Here is a 20,126-nt window from a genome sequence, read left to right as displayed (position 1 = left end):
AGCGAGTCGATTTTAGTTTTAAAAATTATTTTAACCATAAAAATGATTATGTGCTTATGTGCTTATGTGTATTACGTGGTTAATCGAGTCTTACTTGCTTATATGTAATACATGAGTCAGTCATAAGCGCATGGGTAGATGTTAGGATCAGTTTGAAGTCGATTCAAGATGCAAATGAAGTACGACGTGACTTAACCAGTCTGTTTTGCCAACAGAAGCTAAGCCAGCCAGGCCAGTTGAGTCAGTAATAGTCCAAGGTGATAGACATAAGTGATTCAATTGCAGTAAGTCGCGCAGAAGGCAAGTTTTTCCTCTATTCTACTTTCGGAATAGTGATATTGATTCAAATATTTATCACATTTACATTCTCTTGATTATTGTTCTTGATCACTAATATACAATCCCTATTCCTTTGTTCATATTTCATTTCAATTCTTGATTTCTCCGTTTCTTTTGATTCTTGATTCATATTCTGTTGGTAACACATGGAGATTGATATATTCTAGTGTTTGGAATATATCAAAGCATACTGATTGTCCCGATTGCTAAGCGATGGACTGGATAATGATATTTTGGGATTGAGTGTGTCTTAATCCTGAGGACCGGGATGACTGGTGCCTCGACGTGGGCCGTAGTGCCTGGGTACCCGACTGGATCTATATATTGAGATATGGATCTGCATTATATTCTGACTGATCAGCAGAATATAGATGCGAACTTGTGTCCAGTTTAGTTTATTTGTACTCGCCAGTAATGGCCTTCTTTCTATTCTCGTGAGGTTATATCTTGGCAGATATACCTGGGATGGCGGATTCATTTAAAATGCTTTAACACTGTTTATATGTATGTGGACTTGTTGAGCAACTTTTGGCTCACCCCTTTTGTTGTTATTCACCTTATTGTTTTCAGTTAAGAAGGAATATGAAACCAATCAGGACTCGAGTGGTAAAGAAGCGAGTCAAGCCTCGGGATCCTCTTATACCCAAGGTGTTGATCCCAATCCAGGAAGAAAGCTTTGAGTTGCCCGAGCAGGTGGAGTGTTGATAGATAGTAGGTGTGTGTGTGTTTGAATAAAAGTTGAACTTAGCTTAAAATGAATTAGACAATGGTTTGTAATAAAGAGAGTTTGTGAGACTTTGAATGTTGGTTTGTAATAAAAGTAGTTAGTGGTTCTTGTTTTCATACTTCAACCTAAAAAGATCCTGGTTAGTGTTAAAGGGGTTTAATTTCATTTCTTTATTAATTGTTAATCAAATTGTACAGGTTTGGTGATTAGCTAGTAACCCCCAGACTTATACCCCGGGTCTGGAGGGCGTTACAGGTTTGGCATCAGAGCTGTAGGTTTGGTCCCTGAAAACAAGAACATTAGGATTAAGATAGGATAAGGAGATCACATAAGATAGGGATAGTCAAATTAGGATGAATAGTGTTAGGATTTAGGTCAGATTAGAATAGGGAAATAATCTTAGGATTGTTAATGACCTTTTCTTTTCTTTGGTATATTATCAGATGGCATCTTCTGGTTATTCTGCATCTTCCGAGAGGACAGTCACTGGGCCAGTAGCACCAGCCATACCTCCAGTATCTGAGCATATGTTTCCTCCTCTACCACCTCCACCACCATTGCCACAGGAGCCGGTACCACCAGTACAGGAGATAGTGCATGATCCCATAGAGATGTTTGATCCATTTGAGTTCTTCGAGCCGATGGTTCCTTTACCTATTGAGCACCAGTTTATACTAGGTATTGAGCAGGAGTTACCACCACCACCATTGTTACCTCCTATACCAGTGCATGCCCTAGAGCCGGACATAGTTCAGATGATTCCAGTAGAGGGGATGGGAGAGCATGATGTGGATCTACAGTTAGGTTTACCCCAGCAGGGTGCAGGTATTCCGAGGGTTCCTTCTCAGGAGTCAGTAGGTCAGGTTGCTCAGCCGCATATGGTACCATACCATGAGTATAGAGTTATGAGGGATGATGTGGAGTATTGGCGGGCACAGTGTCAGGAGATTATGCATCTGTTTGATCAGAGGGACAGAGGACCGTTAGCGGCCCTACAGCCGGATTATTATATGAGACACCGATTACAGTCAGTATTGATGAGTGCTACTTGGGAGCTGGATGAGTTGACTCATGATGGACCTCCTTCTTTTGCAGAGTTCTACAGGGTTTTTCGCTTGGCACAGACTTTGGTACAGGCACTTAGAGAGGAGCTTAGGCGTATTCCGCCTGGGTTCTGAGAGGGTTTGAGATGGTGACTCCAGAGTGCATGTGTATATAGAGGCAACATAGTATAACCTAGTGAGTAGTGTGTATGTGTGTATCAGTAGTTTAACTTGTAGTAGTAGTTTAACTTGTAGCGATAGTGTGACTTGTAGCCGTAGTGATGACCAGTAGCCCGAGACTTTTTGTATCAAGCATTTACACCTGAAGCTGGTGTCACATATATATAAGATGAACTTTTCCAAATTTTTTTATTTAAATTTCAGTCTTTACAGTTTCATAGCATTTACTTTCACTTTACAGTTTTTTATATTATAATTCCTATTGAAAAAAAAACAATAATTATTTTATTTAATTGTTTACATTTCCAGTCTGTACACTCAGCAACTGTTTTCTTTAAATAAACCATGTTATGAATACAGGATAAATTGTTTTCCATACATATTGTCAATTGTTTATTAAACTGCTAAATAAATATCACCTGTTTTATTATCAGAAGAAGATGGCACCAAAAAGAAAGACTAGGGCTGAGACCTCTAACAGCAATTCTGAAAATCAGACTAATGAGACCATGAACCAAATGTTCCATCTGATGCAACAACAGATGGTAATGATGCAGCAACAGATGCAGCATCAGCAACAGCAGATACAACAACAAATGTTACAATAGCCACCTCGTCCTGAGCTTCAATTACCACCAGTATTACCTGTTGTTACTTTTAAGCAATTTCAGTCAGTTAAACCTCCAGAGTTTGAAGGGACTACTGATCCTATTAAAGCTACCACCTGGTTAAAAGAAGTAGAGAAAGCGTTCGCACTAGTGAAGGTAGCTGAGGACCAGAAGACTGATTTTGCTAGTTACTTGTTGAAAGGAGAGGCGAATTATTGGTGGGAATCTAAAAAGGCCTTAGAGGGTGAAGAAGTTATTGCATGGGATAGGTTTAAAGAGTTGTTTTTAGAAAAGCATTTTCCTCGCTATGTGAAGAATCAAATGCAGATTAAGTTTCTAGAACTGAAGCAGGGAAATATGTCTGTGGCTGAATATGAAGCCAAATTTACTGAGTTGGCTAGGTTTGTTCCAGAATAGGTTGACACTGAAGAAAAACTAGTTCAAAGGTTTCAAGAAGGATTACGACCATGGATTTGTGGCCAAGTTGCAGTTTTCGAATTAACGACGTTTACCGCCGTAGTTCAGAAAGCTTTAATTATAGAAGGGGAAAGTGAAAGATCTCAGCAAGACAAGGGACAGGGAAGTTTCCCAGATCGCTCCAGCAGAAAGTCGGGATTCCAAGCCCGGGCAAATTTGAATTTTAAAAGGATAGGACAAGGTTCACAGAAGGCAGGTAATCATTTCCAAACCTCCAGTCAGCAGGGAATGGTCAGAGTTCCAGTGCCGTACTGCAAGACATGTAATCGAAAGCATACTGGTGTATGTATCAAAAGGGATGTAACGTGTTATTGGTGTAAGCAGAAAGGACATTATTTTAACGAATGTCCAACAGGTAGAACAACAGAGATGACTTGTTTTCAGTGTGGAAAGAAAGGGCATATCACCAGAATTTGCAAAGGATCAGCTATGGCAGCCAGTGTTCCGAGAATGTTAGCATTACCTCCGCCGCCGCCTAATCAACCCAAAGCAAGAACTTTTAACATGACCATGAAAGAAGCGGTGCAGAGTCCGAGTGTTATTGCAGGTACACTTTTGGTGAATTCTATAATTTCAAAAGTATTAATTGATTCTGGAGCTACTCGTTCATTTGTTTCTGAAGAATTTCTTGGTAAGTTACATTGTGAAATCGAATGGTTGGGCGAAACGTTAATTATAAAATTAGCGAATGACGACCAAGTTCCGGTAGATCGAGTATGTCCTGCGTGTGATATAGAAATAGCCGGACATCATTTTTCGGTAGATTTAATTCCTTTTAAGCTAGGAGAATTCGATATTATCTTGGGAATGGATTGGTTAGCATGTCATAACGCTCAGATAGATTGCGCGAATAAGAGAGTCAAATTGCGAACTGCGGAGAATACAACAGTAATATTCAAAGGCGAAAAACAGCAGAAGAAATTTCTTACTGTGATGCAGACTAAACGATTGCTTCGACAAGGATGTGAGGCATACATAGCTTACGTGTTAGATACCGAAAGAGGAAGTCCTAGAATAGAAGACATTCCAATTGTGTGCGAGTTTCCAGACGTCTTTCCAGACGAGCTTCCAGGGTTACCACCAGATCGAGAAATTGAGTTCACAATTGATCTAGCACCAGGTACAGAACCAGTTTCGAAAGCTCCATTTCGGATGGCTCCAGTCGAAATGAAGGAATTGTCAACGCAACTGCAAGATCTTCTAGACCGAGGCATCATACGACCTAGTGTATCGCCATGGGGTGCACCGGTGTTATTTGTGAAGAAGAAGGACGGCAGCATGCGATTATGCATTGACTATAGGGAATTGAATAAACTCACTATCAAGAACAAGTATCCTTTACCGAGAATCGACGATTTGTTCGATTAGCTAAAAGGAGCAGCATGGTTTTCAAGGATAGATTTGCGATCAGGCTATCATCAATTGAAGATTAAAGCTGAAGATATTCCAAAGACTGCGTTTCGTACAAGATATGGGCATTACGAGTTTTTGGTAATGGCATTCGGTCTGACAAACGCGCCAGCAGCATTCATGGATTTGATGAACAGAGTATTCAAGAAATATTTGGATAAATTCGTGATTGTATTCATTGATGACATCTTGATTTACTCCAAGTCAGAAGAAGAGCATGCAGAACACTTGAGAATAACTTTGGAAATTCTGAGGAAAGAGCAACTATACGCAAAATTTTCGAAATGTGAATTCTGGTTAAGAGAAGTACAATTTTTAGGGCATATTATCAATAGAGAAGGCATCCAAGTCGATCCAGCAAAGATTGAAGCTGTGTTAAATTGGGAAAGACCAAGGACGCCGACAGAAGTTCGAAGTTTCTTGGGATTGGCAGGATATTATCGAAGGTTTGTCAAATATTTTGCGAAAATAGCAACGCCGCTGACCAAGTTAACTCGAAAAAGTGAAAAATTTAAATGGAGTGATAAGTGTGAAGAAAGTTTTCAAGAGCTGAAAAATCGGTTAGTAACCGCACCAGTACTTGTATTGCCAGATGTGCTAGGAAATTTCGTCATTTCCAGCGACGCTTTGTATCGCGGGTTAGGATGTGTACTGATGCAGCACGGTAATGTCATCGCATATGCTTCGAGACAACTTAAACCTCATGAACAAAAATATCCCACTCATGATCTGGAATTGGCAGCGATCGTATTTGCGTTGAAGCTTTGGAGACATTATCTCTACGGTGAAAAATGTGAAATTTACACAGATCATAAAAGTCTAAAGTATATCTTTACGCCAAAGGAGCTGAACATGCGACAACGTCGATGGCTGGAATTGATAAAGGATTACGACGTCACGATTAGTTATCATCCAGGGAAAGCAAATGTTGTAGCAGATGCGCTGAGCAGGAAAGAAAGATTGAATCGGTTAACTTCGTGTGAAGACTTAATCAAGGAATTCGACAAATTGGAAATTGAGATTCGTATTCCCAATGAATCTTCAGAAGTTATCTACATTATGACTTTCCAACCGGAATTGTTAGAAAAGATTCGCCACTGTCAAAATGAAGTGATGAGTCAAGATGACGGCCTGACGGGAGAAGAAATCACAACTCAGAAAGATAGTGAAGGAATTTTACGCTTTGCGTCGAGAATCTGGATCCCTAACGTAGTAGAATTAAAAGAAGAAATAATGCGAGATGCGCACAATTCGAAGTATTCCATTCATCCAGGAAGTACAAAAATGTATCGTGATCTGAAAGAAAACTTCTGGTGGCCGAACATGAAGAAGGAAATAGCTGAATGGATAAGTAAGTGCTACACATGCCAGCGAGTTAAAGCGGAACATCAACGTCCGAGTGGATTATTGCAACCATTAGACATTCCAGAATGGAAATGGGAACATCTAGCGATGGATTTTGTGGTAGGACTACCAAGGACAAAGGCAAATCATGATGCGATATGGGTAATCATTGACAGACTCACGAAGTCGGCACATTTTCTACCAATCAATGAAAGATTTTCACTCGACAAGCTAGTACACATATATCTCAAAGAAATTGTGATGCGACATGGAGTTCCAGTCTCTATCGTGTCTGATCGAGATCCTCATTTTAACTCAAGATTTTGGAGACAATTTCAAGAATGTCTTGGAACTAAATTGAACATGAGTACCGCTTATCATCCGCAAACCGACGGGAAAAGTGAAAGAACTATCCAAATGATTGAAGACATGCTACGAGTTTGTGCGATAGATTTTGAAGGCAGTTGGGATGAACATCTACCCCTAGTGGAATTTTCTTATAATAACAGTTATCACGCCAGCATTGGAATGCCACCGTATGAAGCATTGTACGGGAGAAAATGCAGATCACCAGTATATTGGGATGAAGTTGGAGAACGCAAAATTTTGGGTCCAGAACTAATTCAACAGATGAAAGAAAAGATTGAACTCATTCGAAAACGACTCGATGCAGCGCAAAACAGGCAACGCAAATATGCAGATCAAGCCAGGAAAGATATAGACTATCAGGAAGGAGAAAACGTACTACTCAAAATATCGCCATGGAAAGGATTAACCAGATTTAGCAATAAGGGTAAATTGAAACCACATTACGTTGGACCGTTTGAAATTTTGAAGAAAGTGGGAAAAGTTGCATACAAATTAGCTTTACCGCCTCATATGCAGCATATTCACAATGTGTTTCACGTGTCCATGCTTAAGCGATATAATCCTGATTCTAGGCATGTAATCGAGTATGAGCCGATAGAAATCCAACCTGATTTGTCTTTTATAGAACAGCCGGTAAGAATTTTAGATCGGCGAGAGAAAGTGTTGAGAAATAAGTCTGTATATTTAGTGCGAGTGTTGTGGAGAAATCCTATGGTTGAAGAATCAACCTGGGAACTCGAAAGTGAAATATTAGAGAAATACCCTCATTTGTTTTCATAGAAGATTTTGAGGACAGAATCCTTTTAAGGGGAGAAGGATGTAACGACTGGGAACTTTACGTTTATATTATATCATGATTATAATAAAATATGTGAATTAATGTGTCATTTATGTGTGATTATCTGATAAACCCTAACTGTTACGTGATACGTGTATTCCATGTCATTTCTGTATTTTAAGGTATTTTTCAGATATTTTATTATGCATTTATAAGTTTTATTTCAAACGTTTTATGACCCAAACGATGATTTTAAAGCCAGTATTTCAAATAAAATAATGGGCCTTATTTTTCATCAAATGGCTTTTACAATCGCCTTGTTCTGAACATCTAGATAATTTATAAATTTTCTCGTTTTGCGAAAAAATGATTTTTCCGGGCCCCATTGGGTGTCAAAAACCCCACAAAAATCACATTTTTATTTTTATAAAATTATAGGACTTTCATTTATATTATTTCTTTGAATTTTTGCATTTTTCACAATTTTTGGGAATTTTTGGCATATATATTGCATATATAAAATATTTATAAATTAAATTTTAATACTCAAAAATTATAAAAATTAGGGCCCAATATTTTTATTTAATGTATAATTAGCCCCTTAATTTTAATTAGGAGTATTATTTTTATTACTATAAATAGCCTAATTTTTATTTAATTAATTATAATTAATCATTAAAATCTGCAAAATTACCAAAAATTCTCTGAAATCGGGTCGGGAAGAACAGGTTCGGGTCGAAGAATCAAGTCGTGATTTCTCACTGATTACAGTATCAAATCGTGTGATTCAAGTACTCAAATCGAAGGTTTTGATCCGTTCTTTCTGTTTCTTGCATCAATTTAACGTTTTATTGCATCATTTTTGATTTTTGATTTATAGGGTTTATGTTCGAATTAGGGCTTTTTGATTCTGGGGTTATTGTGATGTTTTGATGATTGATATAGCTTTGTTAGATGATTTACAGTCGATTCATGGTGTTTAATTGAACAAACGATGCTTGGATAATGATTCACGATTTCTAGGGTTTAGGTCGAATTTTCAAAACACAACTCGATGATTTCTGTGAATATTTGGTTCTTGTAATGTTAGGGCTTTGATTGTATATGTTCTTAGCTTCATTTTGCACTATATAACGTTTGATTTTATGTACGATTCTGCAAATTCGATTTTTGGCCGGAGTTTATGTCAATTTTGCCGGGGAAGTTGATTCAGGAGTTATTCTGTGATGTTTTGGCCGTGGTTGGATTGCTGTGTTGATTTGCAATGAAAAACACTCAAAAACAGCACCAAACGGTGTTGATTTGGGGCTGATCGGAGCTTGGCCGGACTCCGGGAACTCACCGGAATCTGGAAAAATTCCGGCGTGTTCTTGGTGACCCGGAATCCAACCCGTTTGACCCGTTCAGATTACCCGGTTTTGATCTGTTTTTGTCAGAAACCAATTTCTGACAATTGTTTCTGAAATTTTGATTTTTATTTTATTTTTATTAATTTTAAAAATCAGTTTTATTTATTTTGTAAATTGATTAATTAATTATTTAATTATTTAATTTATATTATAAATAATTCTGAATTATTTTCTAAAAATCAGATTGAATTATTTTCTTAATTATTTATTATTTATTTATTACTTATTAATTACTTAAAAGTGATTAATTATTTTGATAATTAATCAAATAATTTTCAGTAAATCATAATAAATTTATTTTAATTTCAAAAATTAAAGAAAAATTATTTTTAATTCTGATTTTCTTAAATAATGATTTAAAAATTATTTTTGGGTTTTAAAAATTAGTAAAAATTATTTATAATGATTAATAAATGGAATTATCAGTATTTAATTAATAATAATTCAACCGTTAGTCCGTTTTGCGTGAAACGAAAGCCTGTTAACTCAGAAAAATGAATCATTTTCATTAAAAATAATATCAAAGCTTAATTTCTTTTAGAAGTTAGTTGATTTTGTGACTTGTTTGATTATCAGTCAAGTTACGTGCCGAGACGAGTCCGAAAAATTCCGGAAAAATGGGAAACGAGTCAGATAACGATCAGTTGAGCGATCAGCGAGTCGATTTTAGTTTTAAAAATTATTTTAACCATAAAAATGATTATGTGCTTATGTGCTTATGTGTATTACGTGGTTAATCGAGTCTTACTTGCTTATATGTAATACATGAGTCAGTCATAAGCGCATGGGTAGATGTTAGGATCAATTTGAAGTCGATTCAAGATGCAAATGAAGTACGACGTGACTTAACCAGTCTGTTTTGCCAACAGAAGCTAAGCCAGCCAGGCCAGTTGAGTCGGTAATAGTCCAAGGTGATAGACATAAGTGATTCAATTGCAGTAAGTCGCGCAGAAGGCAAGTTTTTCCTCTATTCTACTTTCGGAATAGTGATATTGATTCAAATATTTATCACATTTACATTCTCTTGATTATTGTTCTTGATCACTAATATACAATCCCTATTCCTTTGTTCATATTTCATTTCAATTCTTGATTTCTCCGTTTCTTTTGATTCTTGATTCATATTCTGTTGGTAACACATGGAGATTGATATATTCTAGTGTTTGGAATATATCAAAGCATACCGATTGTCCCGGTTGCTAAGCGATGGACTGGATAATGATATTTTGGGATTGAGTGTGTCTTAATCCTGAGGACCGGGATGACTGGTGCCTCGACGTGGGCCGTAGTGCCTGGGTACCCGACTGGATCTATATATTGAGATATGGATCTACATTATATTCTGACTGATTAGCAGAATATAGATGCGAACTTGTGTCCAGTTTAGTTTATTTATACTCGCCAGTAATGGCCTTCTTTCTATTCTCGTGAGGTTATATCTTGGCAGATATACCTGGGATGACGGATTCATTTAAAATACTTTAACACTGTTTATATGTTTGTGGACTTGTTGAGCAACTTTTGGCTCACCCCTTTTGTTGTTATTCACCTTATTGTTTTCAGTTAAGAAGGAATATGAAACCAATCAGGACTCGAGTGGTAAAGAAGCGAGTCAAGCCTCAGGATCCTCTTATACCCAAGGTGTTGATCCCAATCCAGGAAGAAAGCTTTGAGTTGCCCGAGCAGGTGGAGTGTTGATAGATAGTAGGTGTGTGTGTGTTTGAATAAAAGTTAAACTTAACTTAAAATGAATTAGACAATGGTTTGTAATAAAGAGAGTTTGTGAGACTTTGAATGTTGGTTTGTAATAAAAGTAGTCAGTGGTTCTTATTTTCATACTTCAACCTAAAAAGATCCTGGTTAGTGTTAAAGGGGTTTAATTTCATTTTTTTATTAATTGTTAATCAAATTGTACAGGTTTGGTGATTAGCTAGTAACCCCCAGACTTATATCCCGAGTCTGGAGGGCGTTACACTAAAAATTCACCATCCGTCGGGTTATCAAAAGGAGCAGGAGGTCAAGACAGATCACCTATAGAAAATTCCCCTTTCTCAAATCAAAGATCCACAAACTCAGGGGGAGTTTCTAGGAATCAAAACTCAATCACACATCATGTAACACCCCCAAATCCGGGGTCGGGGATCCGGGTTGTCACGAGTTCCATTTCCCTTAATAACACCCAATCTTAATTAACAATCAACTACTCCATACTGTGACCCCACAATAAACACACACACCACAAGTTATAGTCTCAGAGATGAATATCAAAAAAATAACATGAGTCATTTTATTCCACAATTATATGTCATTACACCTTAAAAGGGTTTCTGTATAAATTTACATTTTCTTTACCATTATTACAATTCATAATATACATAAGTCTGGTTCATCAATAGTTGAAAGCCTAGCCTATTGGTAATTCCTACCTCAGCTACTGTGGCATCAACGCCTCCAGAAAACTGCGGAACGTTTCCTAACCGCTGGCGAATTGGGAGCTTGGTCATGTTCATCTTTTCTATCTGTTGTTGTGTGATGAAAGAAGAAAGCAATGGTGAGCAACAAGCCCACTGAAATAATATGTATAATAATTAACAATATATGAGCATTCTCATAGTACTCATGAAAGTCTTGGTCAAGAAGAAATGAACCAAGCTGATATCTTAACGCGACCAAGTCGCAAAATATTCAGTATATATATACATATATACTTTTCACAATCTTTGAAATCCTCTGACATGTATAATATACACAGAGTTCCAGTTTATAACTGTATAAAAATATCGTTGCAAGGTGATCTCATATATCTAACCTTGTCTCAACGTTTTTCTGAGAATCTTTGACATGCATAAGATAATCATTTACTAGATACAAGTTTAAAAGACGAAGTTACAAGATACTCCAATATACTTATATCTTTCCCGGATACTATTTAAACTACCACCGTTCAAGGTATAATCAGTTTCAAAAGTTCATCACATAGATGAGACTACAAGAAAAGACTTGGATAGATTCAATCTTTGAAATATCATTATAAATAATGAAGTTACGAGATACTTCATTAAGTCCCGATATATATACACCTATATATATATTTTATACACTCCTTGAAAACCTCTGTTATGAAAATTATAAACAGAGTTGCAATATCCAATGAATTTGGAAAGGAGAAAACCTTGGCATAAACCTGATATCTTGCTGATCAGGCAAAGATACCAATAAGTAACCTTTTCTACTAGTAGATGGACGAATTCCCCACTGGTCATTACCCTAGCCGCAATAGGACCTTATGTTGGACTGCCACTCAGCCACTTACGCATTTGATGGACTCCCACTGAGCTACTTACACTTTCATGGACGCCCAATGAGCCCATGTTGCTTATGCCGACTCAAATAGATGAACTTACTTCCCGAACGATGGGCAAGTAATCAAGATTTTTTCTCAAAACAGCAACCTCGTTGCGAATGTAAAATACACCACTGAGCCGGATCCCTAAGGTTTTGAGCGAGTATTTAAATCCCCTTCGAAAGGAAGATCTTAAATATTAAAATGAGTTTTGGGATCCGCTCTAACTTTTAAAAATCATTTTGAAGACTCGAAAACATTTTTAAGAATGTTTGGAGTAATACTGATTTAATGAAATAAATCAGTCCCGATATATTAGAAAATATCTGAATATTATTATTAAATAATATTTCCATAAAGGATAATCTTTATAAAAATAATTGAAGTAGAAGTTTTAAAAAAACTCATACTTGAAATGAATAACGAATAACCAAAGATATACTTATACGGAAGTAAGATCTTTATTTGTATAATCGAAAATAAGTTTGATTATCGAAACACTATTCTTTAATAAAATAAAGAATATTATTTAATAAATAAGCGGAGTCATAAGTCCTCAAATGAATATTCAAAATAATATTCAATAAATAAAATAAACGGACTCATAAGTCCTCGAATGAATATTCAACTAATAATATTCATTGAATAAAATACAGTTATCGAATAAACCTTATTCGATTAATAGTTTTGAAAACTATATCCATATATATATGAATATATATATATATATATATATATATATATATATATTATACTCGGGAACATCGACTCCCGGTTTAGAAAAATGTTCACCTTTGGGTCCCCTATACTAAGGGTATACGCAACTACTGCTTATCTCTAGCATAGGTAGTATGCAACTTATAAGCATTTGAATCAACAATTAGATATCAAGATTACGAAATAGACATGCATATATACCATATCAGCATGCTCCAATACATCGTAAAATTTGCTAATAACAATCATGCACTTATCACAAGATAATGCATATACATATATTTACATCACAACAACAGTATAATGGCTAGAAAACTTGCCTAAGTGCTCCCGGATAGACTTAAGCTTAGAGTTGGTCCGATAACCTATGAACAACAACATAAGTCAAAATTAAACCCCGGTCGCTTAAGAAACTAGGCTTTAACCAATTGAACCCTAACGTTCGCTTTTGCGCTTAACAATTCACTTAAGTCGCTCGAGTACCCTGGGCTCCACCATTTTTAATAAATTAACTGTTAAGAATTTTAAGGCGATTCTTTCGCGAGTACCCTACCAACTGCTTAATCCACTTTAAATAATTGATTCATACTCCAATTAGTCATTTAAGGGCCCAACCAAGGTTTTAAAGTAAGGCGAGGGGTAAGGGTTTGGTCGCGAAATGCCGTTACTTAAAATGGTCGTTTCTCCTAAACCGTACATCGGATTCAAGCGAACAACATATCAAAACGAAGCTCGTAACATGAACTATCTAATTATGGCAATGATAAAAACCTAACAGTGAGTTCTAGGGTCCTGATGTTAAGAACAAAAACAGTCTAAAGTAAATCGGGCATTACGACGACTATGTTTACGCGATTACCAAATTTTATCCTACTCCAAATCAACCACAAATCAACCACAATTCAACCATACAACCAAAATCCATCCATACATCACTACAATAGCCCCAACACCTCAAGTTATCCGATTTATATTATTCTCAAACATGAACTAAAACTATTCTTAAGTTCATTAACTAATAACCAAGATTTACAACTCCAAAAACATCACAAAACCAACTAATCTCTACATATTCGATCATCATGCTTCTAATGAACTATACTACTCATAATAAGCTCTTAATATTCAATAACAATGCTAGGTTAAGAGATTATACCTTCCTTGGTGAGTAAGAGTAACTAAGGAGCTTGGAATCACCCTTGAAAGTCCTTACCAAAGCTTAATCTAACCAAAAACACAAGATCAAACAATTTAAATTTCTTGAAAACACTATTCACTCTCTTCTTAAATGATTTATTGAAATAGATTGTGAAGGAATTTGGAGCTTAAACTCCTAGGATAGCCATAACTAATCATAAGGAACCTTGAATAATTACCTTGCAATTTAACAATGGTTGGATCTTGGATTTTGAAATTTTCTTCTTTGAAAAACAAGAAAAGCCGAGAGCTTCCTCTTGAAATGGGAAAGTGAAGTTTTGTGTTATGATTTGCTTGGCTTGGTTGATATCCTTTTGTTTATTTAATTAACTTTTTACCATGGTAAAGAATGAATGGTTCACAATCAACCAACCAATCTCTCCTTTTTGTCATGCTTAAGTCACCATGCTTATGTCATCTTCCCACACTTGTCTTCTTCTTGTTGGTGTGATGACATCATCCTCCACTAACCCCTTTGATTAACTCCTAATTACTTGGCTAATGATCGCTTATCTGTTATACGGTCCGCTTAACTTTCGTTCTTGTTTATCGTTTGAGGGATCATACCCGGGATCTTATTACTTGGGTTTCCTTAACCTTTCTCAATACATTATATTTCTTTTATGATCCTCTCTTATAATCCTTGAATTTAAATCCTTTTTATCCTGTTACCTTATACTCAATTCTTTCGGTATCTGGTGGATTTTCGGGAAAAATCAAAGTGTTCGAATTTGGATTCTGACGATCTTTACATATACTTATATCCCATATAGAGTACTAATAAGATCTCAGAATAACAATAGAATAACCCCTACATAGTGTGGTATGAAAAGTTTTCTTATTCAGCATAATCAGCAAAACACTATTCATAAGGGTTACAAAAAGTTCAAAAATTTTTTGGGGTTATTACAGTCTCCCCTCCTTAAAAGGATTCCGTCCCGGAATCAGATAAAAATGAATAGGGATACTTTCTTAGCATTGCACTTTCTAACTCTCAAGTCAATTTTCCCACATTGTGGTTCTACCATCAAACTCTGACTAGTTTGATAACCCTTCTCCCAAGCACTTGTTCCTTTTCAATCTATAACCGTTCCCGGTTGCTCCATATAGGTTACGTCTGGTTGCATGTCTCTGCGCTCATATGCCCTATTAGTCTGGCATCCGAATTATAATTCCTTAACATTGATACGTGGAACACGTTATGAATTTTCTACAGGTTCGGGGGTAGGGCTAGCTCATATGCTAACTTCCCAATACGTCTTAATACCTCAAAGGGTCCAACAGTTCGAGGGCTTAGCTTTCCTTTCTTTTGGAATCTCATCCATCCTTTCCCAGGGAATACCTATAACAACACTAGGTCCCCTACTTCCTATTCTTTGTCCTTTTGTGTCAAATCAACATACTTCTTATGTCCATCTCGGGCTACTACCAGCCGTCCTCTGATTAGATCTATTATATCCTTGGTCCTTTGGACCACTGCTGGTCCGAGCATCTTGCGCTCTGCAATCTTCATCCTAACATAAGGGAGATCGACATTGTCTTCCCTCAAGGATCTCATAAGGCGATACCTCGATACTGACATACGATCGATTATCGTAAGAAAACTTAATCCGCGTTAAGTGATCATTCCAAATTTCTTTCAAGTCTATTGTACAGACTCTCATGATCTCATCTAGATCTACAGCTTTTACTTTTCAATACCCACTCTTTTCCAGTTCGTAAGCGTTACTATCTTCCGTACCAAATTTTATACTAATCACACTTTTGCTCGTTAGTGTTCTATAACCTTTTAATAATCGCGTCAACCTTAGTATCACGAACGCGTTAGAATCGGAATACCACCATACTTGGTACCACTTCATCTCTAGCTGCCTCCATCTTCGAAAGCTTGGTCCTTCATATAGAAGTAAAAGAATTTATTGAGAGATCACTATGATCATGAACACTTGTTACATTGCATAGTTAGACAGAAGGTGGCCAGCCTTTAGTACTTGACAAGCAATTAAACAATAGATGGTATCCTACTAGGCTTCTATCACACAGAAAGATAATCATTCGGAAATACCTCCCCTTCTGGAAGGGTTGTTCTTCTCAGCTTATATGAAATGAAAAGGAGAGAAAAGAACGAATTGAAGAGAATTGTATATATATATAATATACTGCCACAAAATATCTGGCTTGGAACCTACCTCTGAACTACAGAGGTTTGTCATAGGAGAACAAAACATATACGTATATATATCAACATCAAGTATTATAGCATCGTATTTCACGTGTCTGAATATTTACTATTCCGTCCATCATTCTATGGACCCATGCTCTTGCTCGAGCTTATAAATAATCACCTTTGAAACTCCCTCGACATCGAAAATCGAATCTGGGATTTCATTCTAGACGTCATCGTTATTAGAATTCTATGCTTGCATCACAACCTTCCTCGTATAGTAATACGACTCTCTATTGATAAGAAGGAATAAGTATTCAATAGGTAGATAATCGACTTAATTAGCCTATCAATGATAACTTATATACCATCACGACCCGATTAGTGGTACTCAATCTCAACATCCATTCCAATACAAATCTCACGGTTGTAATCAACTCATTACTTGCAGAATCATTGCTGCATTACTATGGTCCATCACTGACCTACTGTAGTCATTCGTTTTCCATGAAGTTTTAATAGCTAACCATACGGAGTCTATTCGTATCATATCGAATCCTTCTAAGGTGGTAACATAATCACCATTCATGATTCGTGAAGAACATTCCTGATCCTGACGTACATACATGACATGAAGCAGATAAAATTACAGAAGAGTTTCAATCAAAGCAACGATAGCAGGCTAATACCATTATTAACCATATTTCTTTACTGGGAGACATGAAGCTCAAAGGTTCATTTAGTCCTTTTGTAACATGCTCCTGGCTTATCTCAAGATAGGACCTTCTAAGATAGAAAGCTCGCTCACGGCGATTACATGAATTAAATCTTTACCAAACTACTATTACGGTTGAGTACCGCACAGTCATCAGAAGGAATGTCAATCTTTCACACCATAATACAACCTTCATGGAATTAACCATTATCACTGTATTCCTCTGGAATGAGCGCCGATAATTGTCCTCTTACACTTAAAGTGTTGGCCACCTCTTTGGCCTTTCTTGATAGTAAAATTTCCTTACAATCAATGTCATTTTAACCACCTCCAACTAAATTTTATACCTCATTTAAATCACTGCTTATGTGAAAATGCTTCTCTTAAGTCCCGGTGAGAAAAAAAAACACCATTTTTCCATAAGTCATTGCCTTAGTCTTTAGATGTGAACATTGCCACGACTGACTCTCGATCATACTTAGGACGTCTCTTATCTTGGGTCCTTCTTGTTTTCACCAATCTTGAACCTCATTGGATCGATCTATACTTTCTTATGGTTCAACACGTGCCCCACCTGGCATTATTATAATTACGTCATATTTCCTTCATCAAAATTTCTATTCTTGAGAACTTTGAATATTACCTTTCTCCTTGTAAAACCTCAAAGGTTATCCTTAAATCCTTCATCAGGTACACCCTAGGCACAGGGCATATCAAGATACCATTTACTAATACTAGAATCATTGTCTATATACTTCTGAAAAATTTCCCCACTGATCCTTAAAGGTTGTTGTTACCTTAATCCTTTCCAATTCATACTGTCAAAACTCATACTATCCCTATTAAGGGTGAATGCCAACCTTTATGCATTCCCCTAGGATTCATTTTAATTTACCGAGGTTCTATCCTTAATTCCATCTTTAAAAAGGTACATGCATCCTTCCATGGATAAATCAAGTCATATATCCCTGATAAGGGTATCTTATTCAATCATTCCCACCTCGATAGTATATGCCTAATTTGACAATAACATCCTTATTCAAACTGAGGTCAATCCATATGGCCTCCAAAAGATAACAACGGTTTTTTTTTCCGCTTTGCTTGCCTAATTTGGTAATGACAACAGGGATGTTCTGGAAGATATTGGTTGTGTTCAACATGAACTTCTTCTTAATAATTCCTTATTTACTTTTGTTGTTTATCTCAACAGTCATCTCAATGTTGGGATATCTTTCATACCTTTCGTCTCCCTTTCTGGGTATCAAGCCACCAGTCTTACACCACATTCTTGAAGGTCACTTCCTTTATCCAATTTTCCTAATTTCTTACTTCCTTGTCTCCTCAGTCTATCCGCGTCTCATTATTTATCCTTCGAACTATCTCAAGGTTTCCTCGAATCCTCCCAACTTACAGGGTATAAAATATATATATCTCTTATGCCTTCAACAATCAATTTTAACTCATGGTGAATCACCCTCATCCTGACGATTACATACTTTTCTATTTCTATTGATACGAGTCTTTCGGGTTTCCTCATACCCAACTCCCTTATCATTCCTCAAACTCCATTGCCTTTATATTCCTTTCCACTTCAGTTTCTTTTTATTTTCCTTTCTCTTATCATTATTTCATGAACCAACACAACATAAGCATTGATTTCAAACATCTCGTCATTCTGGATTCGTGTCCTCAGAACGAATCTTGACAACTTTTACAACTTAGATTCATAATTCATCATACTCGTCTGCCTTTGTTCTGGCTCTAAAGCTTTTACACTATCCCCATAACCTTTGGAAGTACTTTCCTGAAAACAATTGACTGAACTTAAATCAATTTATTATAATCTCTTGCTCCGTGCCTTCCTTGGCCTTTCACCAGCGGGTGGCCTCTCTCTTAGGAGGGTAAGTGACAAAAACAGTCTTTTGTGATTCGTCCATCATTTAGAATCTCAAATGATTCCTATATTTCCTTTAGCCAGGCTCTCGCCTCTACTGGGTTCGCTTGTTCCTTGGAACTCTGAGAGCTTAGTGACTTAAAGGTCATGAAAGTATTTCTCACCGCATTGTTTCTTCAGGGTGTTGGTTAGGGATAAAAGTATAAGTTTTGTTTTGGCAGGTCCATGAATTGCCCCATAGGAGTACCGTCCTGGTTCTCCCTATCTTGCTCGACTTCTTTTTTCTCCGTATGAAATGTTTTCTCATCCTCCCCATAATCGGGGTCATCCTACATGTTTTAAATCCTCATTTTCCACTTCATTATGTTATGAGTTCCTTCTATCTTGATGGCGTCCTCCCTGACTATCACATTCAGGGTTTGCCCTAAATCTTATTCCTCGAACTATGACTTTCATCTAAGATCCAGTCCTTAAGCTCTTGAACATTTGGAACCCAAATTCTGTAGGGATACCTCATTATTCCCTCATCATCTTTCTAGGTATTAATCTCTTCTCCGATCATTGGTTCTCTGCCTCTATTCATCACTTTTTCTTGGCACAATATGATCTTCTCCAACAATTTGGGCTGTATTGCAATCTCAAACAGCTTTTCGGTACCGGCTCCGGTTACCTTCACTTCTATTTCCATTTTCTCAAAATCTCTTATCAACTCTCCCCAAAGACATTTTCATCTTGAGTCTCTCCTTTATACTAAGGGCATTAGCCACCATTTTGGCTTTCCCTGGATGATAAAGAATCTCATAATCGTAATCCTTGATTAGCTCTAACCACCTCCTCTGGCACATGTTGAGCTCTTTCTGCGTGAAAATGCACTAGAGCACTTATGGCTTCTGTAAATCTCGCACTTCTCTCCATACAAGTAGTGCCTCCAATCTTTAGGGCAAAACTATTGCCACGAGCCCAAGCTCATGGGTGGGGATATCGAATTTTATATTCCCTTAATTGTCTTGACGCGTACGCGATTACCTTGTTGTGCTGTATAAGAAGCACCCTAATTCCTTATCGAAGCATCACTACACATCACAAAATCTCCTTTTACATCTGGCAACGCCATCATAGGGGCTGTCACCAACCTTTGCTTCAGTTCTTAAAAGTTGTTCTCGCATTTCTCTGTCCATTTGAACTTCTCAATCTTACGAGTAAGCCGCGTTAAAGGGGCTACTATCTTTACAAACTTGAACGAACCTCCGGTAGTGATCGGCCAATCCTACCTCTGGTAGTCGCTCTAACCATGGTTATCAATTCCTCAGCAACCATCTCTTCAGTCTTGTTAGGATCCTCCATGAGATCCTTCTCAACAATAATCCCTTTTGGGACAACATCCTCAACCGCTACATCCTCAATATTAACAT

The sequence above is a fragment of the Apium graveolens genome, chromosome 5 (genome assembly GCF_009905375.1).
Source record: "Apium graveolens cultivar Ventura chromosome 5, ASM990537v1, whole genome shotgun sequence".
Lineage (NCBI taxonomy): Eukaryota > Viridiplantae > Streptophyta > Magnoliopsida > Apiales > Apiaceae > Apium > Apium graveolens.
Note: the sequence above shows the minus strand (reverse complement) of the source record.